Raw genomic sequence first — 8,130 nt, 5'->3', positions numbered from 1 at the left:
CCCCATTCTCTCCTTCCTTTTCTTTCCCTTCCGTCCTTTTCTCCCTCTATTTCATTTTCACGTTATTTTCTTTCCTCTTCTTTTCTTTCTTTCTTCCCTAATCTTTGCTTCTATCTACTGCCCTTCTCTTCCTCCCCCATTTTCTCGTTCCTTTTCTTTCCCTTCCATCCTTTTCTCCCTCTATTTCATTTTCACGCTCTTTTCTTTCCTCTCCTTTTCTTTCTTTCTTCCCTAATCTTTGCTTCTCTCTACTGCCCTTCTCGTCCTCCCCCATTCTCTCGTTCCTTTTCGTTCCCTTCCATCCTTTTCTCCCTCTATTTCATTTTCACGTTCTTTTCTTTCCTCTCCTTTTCTTTCTTTCTTCCCTAATCTTTGCTTCTATCTACTGCCCTTCTCTTCCTCCCCCATTCTCTCGTTCCTTTTCGTTCCCTTTCATCCTTTTCTCCCTCACTCGTTTTACATATATAATGGACTCGATTGCCTCCATCCTGTATATTTTTCCTGGTTTTCGACGCTCGCTTTTTTTCTTTTCCCCGTTTTCCCGAATTTGCTTGTTTTCGCCTCTGCTTTTTCCACGTTCATCCTTTTCATTTTCTCTCTCTCTCTCTCTCTCTCTCTCTCTCTCTCTCTCTCTCTCTCTCTCTCTCTCTCTCTCTCTCTCTCTCTCTCTCTCTCTCTCTCTCTCTCTCTCTCTCTCTCTCTCTCTCTCTCTCTCTCTCTCTCTCTCTCTCTCTCTCTCTCTCTCTCTCTCTCTCTCTCTCTCTCTCTCTCTCTCTCTCTCTCTCTCTCTCTCTCTCTCTCTCTCTCTCTCTCTCTCTCTCTCTCTCTCTCTCTCTCTCTCTCTCTCTCTCTCTCTCTCTCTCTCTCTCTCTCTCTCTCTCTCTCTCTCTCTCTCTCTCTCTCTCTCTCTCTCTCTCTCTCTCTCTCTCTCTCTCTCTCTCTCTCTCTCTCTCTCTCTCTCTCTCTCTCTCTCTCTCTCTCTCTCTCAAAAAAAAAAGATCTGCTTATTCCTCTCCATCACGTTATTCGACAAGTCATTTCACAGCCACGAAAAGAAAGAAGAGGAGGAGGAGGAGGAGGAGGAGAAGTGAAAGAGGAAAAATGAAGAAGTAGGGGGAGGGAAAGGGAAGGATCGAGAAGGAAGGAGAGAGAGAATGGGAAACAGTACGAGGATAAGGAATAGGAAAAGGAATAAGGAAAAAAGAAAATTATGTAAACAGAAGAAGAGAAGGAAAGGAGAAAGGCATAAGAGAAAAGAAATATGGTAAGAAAGATAAATAGGAGAGATAACGAAGGAGAAAGAGAAAGTAATGGAGAAGATAATAAAAGAAGGGAAAGGAAAGCCAGAGAGAAAAGAACAGAAATGAGAAAAGAAGAGAGAATTTGCAAGGAACGGAGGAGGAGGAGGAGGAGGAGGAGGAGGAGGGAAGAAAAAAGAAAGCAAGAGAAAAGAGAAATGAAAAAGAGAGAGAGAGAGAGAAAGAAGGGAAGAGAAGCAGAAAGACAGGGAAGGGGAGTAAAGAAAAACAGTTTGAAAGGAAGAGAATTAGGAAGGGATATAGGAGACAAAAAAAGTATGAAGAGAGGAAGAAATAACAGCAAAAATATAAGGAAAAAGAGAGAGAGCGTGAAAGACATGAGACAGGAAGAGAAATAGTGAGAGAAGAGAAGAAAGATGGACGTGGATAAAAGGAAAGAATAATTAAGGAAGAAAGGCATAAAAGGGAAAGATTAAAAATGATTTAGGAAAAGAGAAAAAAAACATATAGAAGAAAACATTAAAAAAAAGGAACTGGAGAGAATGGAATGGAAGGAGATGGAAAAGCATAAGAGGGAAGGAAAATAAGAAGTAAAGAAGGGAAGAGGAGAAGGAAAGTGGATAAAATGGAAGACTGAAATAAGGAAAGGAGGGAATAGAAGAAAAAAGGAGAAAAAATTAGAGAAAAATGGCGAAAGGAGAAGAAAGAAGGAAGTGGATAAAAGGAAAGACTACGAAAGAAGGAATAAGAGGGAAATGAAAAAAGTATAAAAATATGAAGAGAGGAAAAACGGTAAGGAAGAGAGAGGAAGGAGGAGGAGGAGGAGGAAAGCAGGTACAAGGAAAGAATAAGGAAAATGGTGTTAGAGAGTTGGGAGGGAAACATGGAGAACGAAAACAAGGATGAGAGGAAAGAAAGGAAGGAAGGAGGGAAGGAAGGAAGGAAGGAAGGAATAAAGTGAAATAAATGAAGGAGAAAGAGAAAGGGAAGGAGGAAGAAGGTGAAAGAGACGATGGCAGAGAGAGAGAGAGAGAGAGAGAGAGAGAGAGAGAGATACTAATAAAACAGACATAATAATTAACACAGACAGAAACAGACAGAACGTCGAACACACACAGACAGACATACAGACAGGGAAAAACAGACGCTAATAGAAAGAAAGACAGGCAGACAGAACTTAGAACAGAGAGAGAGAGAGAGAAAGAAAGAAAAATGAGAAAAAAAGAAAGAAGGAAAAAGGGAGGTTATATATATAAAAAAAAAAGGGAAGAGGAGAAGGTGACTTGATGATAAGGTCGGTGTAAACTGTCTGAGATTTTATGTAAACACGTAAAGGGGAGAGAGAGAGAGAGAGGAGAGAAGGGGAGAGAAGAGGGAGGGAAGGAGAGGCCATTAGTGGTCAAGAGGGGAAGGTGACGTCACTTCCTGTCTGTCTTGCTGTCTGTTTGTCTGTCTCTCTGTCTGTCTCTTTGTATTTCTTTCTGTCATCCCTTTTCTCTCTCTCTCTCTCTCTCTCTCTCTCTCTCTCTCTCTCTCTCTCTCTCTCTCTCTCTCTCTCTCTCTCTCTCTCTCTCTCTCTCGCTCTCTCTCTCTCTCTCTCTCTCTCTCTCTCTCTCTCTCTCTCTCTCTCTCTCTCTCTCTCTCTCTCTCTCTCTCTCTCTCTCTCCAATTATTCTTTCCTTTTATCCACTTCAGTTTCTCTTCTCTTCTTACCATTTCTCTTTCTCATTCTTTTTCCTTTCCTTCTCTTGCGTCCCTTAGCTCCTTCCCTTCCTCCTTTCCTTCCCTTTTCCTTTTTCATCATTTTCCTTTTTTTCTCATTCCTTTCTTCCTCCTTTTTTGTCCTCCCTTTCTTCCTGTTTATTCCTTCTTCCAATCTTTCTTCCTTTCTCACGATTTTTCTTTTTTATGCCTTTTTCCCTCTCTCTCTTCCTCCTTTCCTTCCCTTTTCCTTTTTCATCATTTTCCTTTTTTTTTCATTCTTTTCTTCCTCCGTTTTCTATCCTCCTTTTCTCTACTTCTTATTTCTTCCTCTCTTACTTCATGCAACTTTTTACCTTCCTCCTTCCCTTCCCTATTCTCTTCCATTTTCATCATATTCCTTTTCTCTCTCCTTCTCTTTATTCCTTCTTTCCTACTCTCTCTTTCCTCCTGTTTCTTATTTCTTCCTCCCTTATGCAATTTCTTCCCTTCCTCCTCCCCTTCCCTATTCTCTTCCATTTTCCTCATATTCCTTTTCTCTCTCCCCTTTCTTCCTTCTTTCCTCCTATTTCTTTCTCCCTTCTCCTTCTCTTCCTTTCCATCTATTTCTTTTCTCTCCTTCTCTTTTCTTTTCTTTCTTTCTTTTTTTCCCCTTTTCCTCCTTCCTCCATTATTCCTTCCTCCCTTCCCATTTTTTTCACCCTCAATCTCTCCCTTCCATGTCTGTCTGTCTGCCTCTCTGTTTGTCTTGTTATCTTGTGTGTGTGTTTGTTTAGCCATCTTCCTGTTTGTCTGTCTGTGTTTGTATTTGTTCTGCGTCTGTCTACTTGTATCAATCAGTTTTCTGTGTGTGTCTCTGTCTTTCTGATTGTGTTTGTTATTCTGTCTGTCTGTCTGCCTCATTGGTTCTCTCTCTCTCTCTCTCTCTCTCTCTCTCTCTCTCTCTCTCTCTCTCTCTCTCTCTCTCTCTCTCTCTCTCTCTCTCTCTCTCTCTCTCTCTCTCTCTCTCTCTCTCTCTCTCTCTCTCTCTCTCTCTCTCTCTCTCTCTCTCTCTCTCTCTCTCTCTCTCTCTCTCCGGCCATTGTACGTAATAACCGGATTTTTCCAATATTTTTTGACAGTAATTTCATCGTTCCTGTGAAAAGAGGAGGAGGAGGAGGAAGAGAAGGAGGAGGAGGAGGAGGAGAAGGAGGGAACGGAAGAAGAGATTTAAAGAGGCCGAGGATGCTGAGGCTGAAGAAATTTTAAACATATTAGTAACTCCTCAATTATTGTATTCATATATAATTAGTGTGAAAAATCTTAAGGTATATATTTGTATCTATTTTTGTATCTATTTTTTTTATGTGCAAATAAGTTAATGGCCAACGGGGATTCAGTCTTAACAGTCTCTCCTAAATTTATATAAACGATATTCTAATTTACTTTCTACATCCAGACGAGAGAGAGAGAGAGAGAGAGAGAGAGAGAGAGATTAGGGAAGGCGATTTAATGCGATTTCCAAGGGCATCTGGATCCCCCTTAACTTATTGGCTCAGTATAAGGGGAGAGGAGCCTTATAATGCCACTTAAAGGCTGCCATGACGAGGAGGAGGAGGAGGAGGAGGAGGAGGGGAAGGATGAGGGAGAACTGGAAGAAGATAGGGAGGGAGAGGAAAGTGAAAGATGTAGGAGGAGCAGAAGAGGAGGAGGAGGAGGAGGGAGAGCAAAGGAAGGCAAAGGAGGGGAGAACTGGAAGAAGAGGGAGGAGAAGGAGCAGGAAGAGGAAGAAAGGAGAAGGGGGAACTGGAAGAAGATGGGAGGGATGAGGCAGGGAGGGCCATTAGAGGAGGAGGAGAAAGAAGAGGAGAAAGAGGAAGAGGAGGAGGAGGGAAAGGAGGAGGAAGAACTGGAAGAAGATGGGAGGGATGAGGTAGGGAGGGCCATTAGAGGAGGAGGAGGAGGAGGAAGAAGAGGAGGGTAAGAAGGAGGAGGAGGAGAAGAAAGAGTAGGTGTTATATAAGTCTCAGCTGAATGTTTGTTTCTTTTCACCGAATTATAAAAAAAATCAATCCTTTCTTAATCATTCATCTCTTGTATTCATGAGATCGCAGATTAGGGTTTTTTTTTCAGTATTTATTATTTATTTTTTTCTCCACGTAATTTCTTTTGTATGTCATTATTTCGTTATTCGTTTACGTCTGTTATTCATTCCCGTTGATGGCGTTTCGTTTTTGTTTTTTTTGTAATATATGTTTGGGTTATGCGTTCTGTTAATTTAATCTATTTATTTGTTCATTTCATTCTCTCTCTCTCTCTCTCTCTCTCTCTCTCTCTCTCTCTCTCTCTCTCTCTCTCTCTCTCTCTCTCTCTCTCTCTCTCTCTCTCTCTCTCTCTCTCTCTCTAGCTCTCGCTCTCGCTCTCGCTTTCTTTCGCTCTCTCAGTTGGATATACATCAATGTTTTCTATTCTATTCACTCATTGATTTTCCTATTTACCTGATGATGACCGACCTTTTTTTTACTCATTATTTGCTTTCCAGTTCATGTCCTGATTGACTTACTGACTGAACGACTAGTCTGGTTATATTTCTTACACACGTATATATATTATCGTTCTGTCCTTGTCTTATAATTAGGGGTTGGCGTGGATAGCGTTGTAGGAATTGTCTTAAGGATAGGTAATGGGAGGATATAAATTAGGATTAAGAAATAAATGGTTAGAGGAGGAGTAGGAGTAGGAGGAGGAGGAGGAGGGCGATCACTAGTTATATCGTCGAACTCACAATATCTTCGGAATTTTCGTCGTCAACTTGGATATTAAATTTACTTGACTGATGGCTCTCTCTCTCTCTCTCTCTCTCTCTCTCTCTCTCTCTCTCTCTCTCTCTCTCTCTCTCTCTCTCTCTCTCTCTCTCTCTCTCTCTCTCCTCCATTATCAATTTCCTTCTCTCTCTTTCGCTTGATATATAAGTTAGCGTTCGCGTGTCTAAGAAAATGGGCAACAGAAAACGATATCTTTAATTTCCTTTGAAGTCGTTATTGTGTCGGCCAATTGTTGACAGCCTCTGATTGTGTTGACCAATGGGATGGCGTCTGACCGAGGGGCAAGGGCGCTATTGGCTGTGCTGTGTGTGTGTGTGTGTGTGTGTGTGTGTGTGTGGGTGGGTGGGTGTGAGGGGGGGGAGGTGATGTGTTTATATATGCTGTTGTTGTTGTTGTTGTTTTGAGGAGCAAGGCTTGGCGTGTTGGTTTTCACATCCTCTCTTTTCTTTTCTCTCTGTTTGTGCGTGTGTGCGTGCGCTGAACTCACTCACACCACCAGCACCTCCTCCAGGCCTCCTTCTTCGTCGCCTGTGGTGTTGCAGCTGCTACTTCGACGCCTCTCCTTCCTCCTTTCCTCCCTTTTCTCCCTTTTCCTTTCCCTTCCTCTCCGCCATTCCTTCTCGTCGCTCCACGTACCGTCGCCGCCGACGCCTCTACTAAAAGGAGAAGGAAACCACTACTGAATACTCTGCTTGGCCTGTTCCTCCTCTTCCTGCTGCTCCTTGTTCAACTACTCCTCCTCCTGATCCTCTTCCTTCACCTCGGCATCGCTCTCCTCCTCCTCCTCCTCCTCCTCCTCCTCCTCTTGGTCTTCGCCTCTACTCGCCATGGTAGTGTGGGTGTTGGCTCTCATGTTCGCCGCCTTCCTGGGGCTCTACCGCCTCTCGCAGGTCGACTGTTGCCAAACCTCCGCCTGCACTGAGGTCCTCGTGGTCGACGACGTGTAGGCCTGGCGGTGCAATTTCAGTGGCCTCCTCCGACCCTCGACGCCAGAAACTGTGATCCTCACATGACCCCGAGGAGAAAAGAGGCTGGGGTCGTGACCTCACATTGGCTGGGAGCTAAAGCAGCGCTCTCTGTGGTTCTGGTCTTGCATGACCCAGCATACCCTGCGAGGTGAAATCTTGACCTTATGGCCCTGAGGCCACAAGGATGACAGGGCGCCGTGACCTCTGGTCTGCAGTATTATTCACACCCTCAGTGGCCCGTCTGTGGCCCACTAATGCTGCTGGAAGTGCAGGGCTGCGTGGCCACACGGATTTCCGAGGTCACCGCCCCATCGTCATGACCCCAGGGACCAAAGGAGAAGCCGTCAGCTCTAAGTGTTACATGAGGAGGAGGAAACAGGAGGCGCGGATTGCAAAAGGAAGGGAGATACATGAGTCTCCACCCACGGACCTAACGAAAATTGTGAGCGAAGCCGCGTGACAGAGTGGGACACCACACGGTGAACTCAAACCCGAACTATACCTGAAAGTTGACGCGCCTCGTCACTCCACGAACCTGGAATCCGAAAGAAAACGAGACTGAATACGACGCCTTGCTGCGGCCCGAGCGAAGCGCCCGAGGATTACACGAGGAGTGGAGGCCAGGCGAGACTCCTGCCCTGGGAACAGCGCCCTCCCTGCGCCGCGCCGGCACCCAGCCACCAGGTGAGGGCACACACACACACACACACACACACACACACACGACCACACACATCACTAGAAGACTTTGTATATGGCGTAAGACATAGACAACTAAGGTAAAAAGCACACGTGTAGGAATTATTCTGAAAAGTTTCACTATGAACAAAATTGCCCGTGGAATTATAGGGAGGCGTGCGTTGGCGGAAACACTTTGCCATGTACAACAGGCCAAACAATTTACAAACCAACGCTATGATTAGACTTAAGAGGAGCACTTATCGAAACTCCATGAAGGCTAGTATTAAAACATTCACTAAAAAAATTAAGTATATTAGCCATGATTTTTAATTCCCATGTTTCTCCCCGAACCCCGTTGAGAGATATAAACATGAACGCTTTCACCATAAATAATAAAAAAAGCGATGCCATTAAACTTTTCACGTATGCCAAAATAAAGCCTTCCATGTTGTGTTTGTTTGGCCCCTCCTCCTACCGCCGACCCCCACCCAAAAAAATAACCTTAGGAATATGGATTTTTTTATTATTTATGTCGTAGGCCTCTATTAATTATTTAGCCCTCCCGGAAGCGAGACATTTTATCTCTATGACGGCGTGGCGGCAAAACAGCGGCCCTAGGAGCAGGTGTTAGAATAATATGGGCGAAAGTCGTGAGCCGTCAACCATCACCAGTAATAATGTTCTTGCGTGTCTCCCATCGTCTCGAGAAATAAAAAA

The sequence above is a fragment of the Eriocheir sinensis genome, chromosome 52 (assembly GCF_024679095.1).
Source record: "Eriocheir sinensis breed Jianghai 21 chromosome 52, ASM2467909v1, whole genome shotgun sequence".
Classification (NCBI taxonomy): Eukaryota; Metazoa; Arthropoda; class Malacostraca; order Decapoda; family Varunidae; genus Eriocheir; species Eriocheir sinensis.
The sequence above is the reverse complement of the archived record's forward strand: the minus strand, read 5'-3'. Positions refer to the sequence as shown.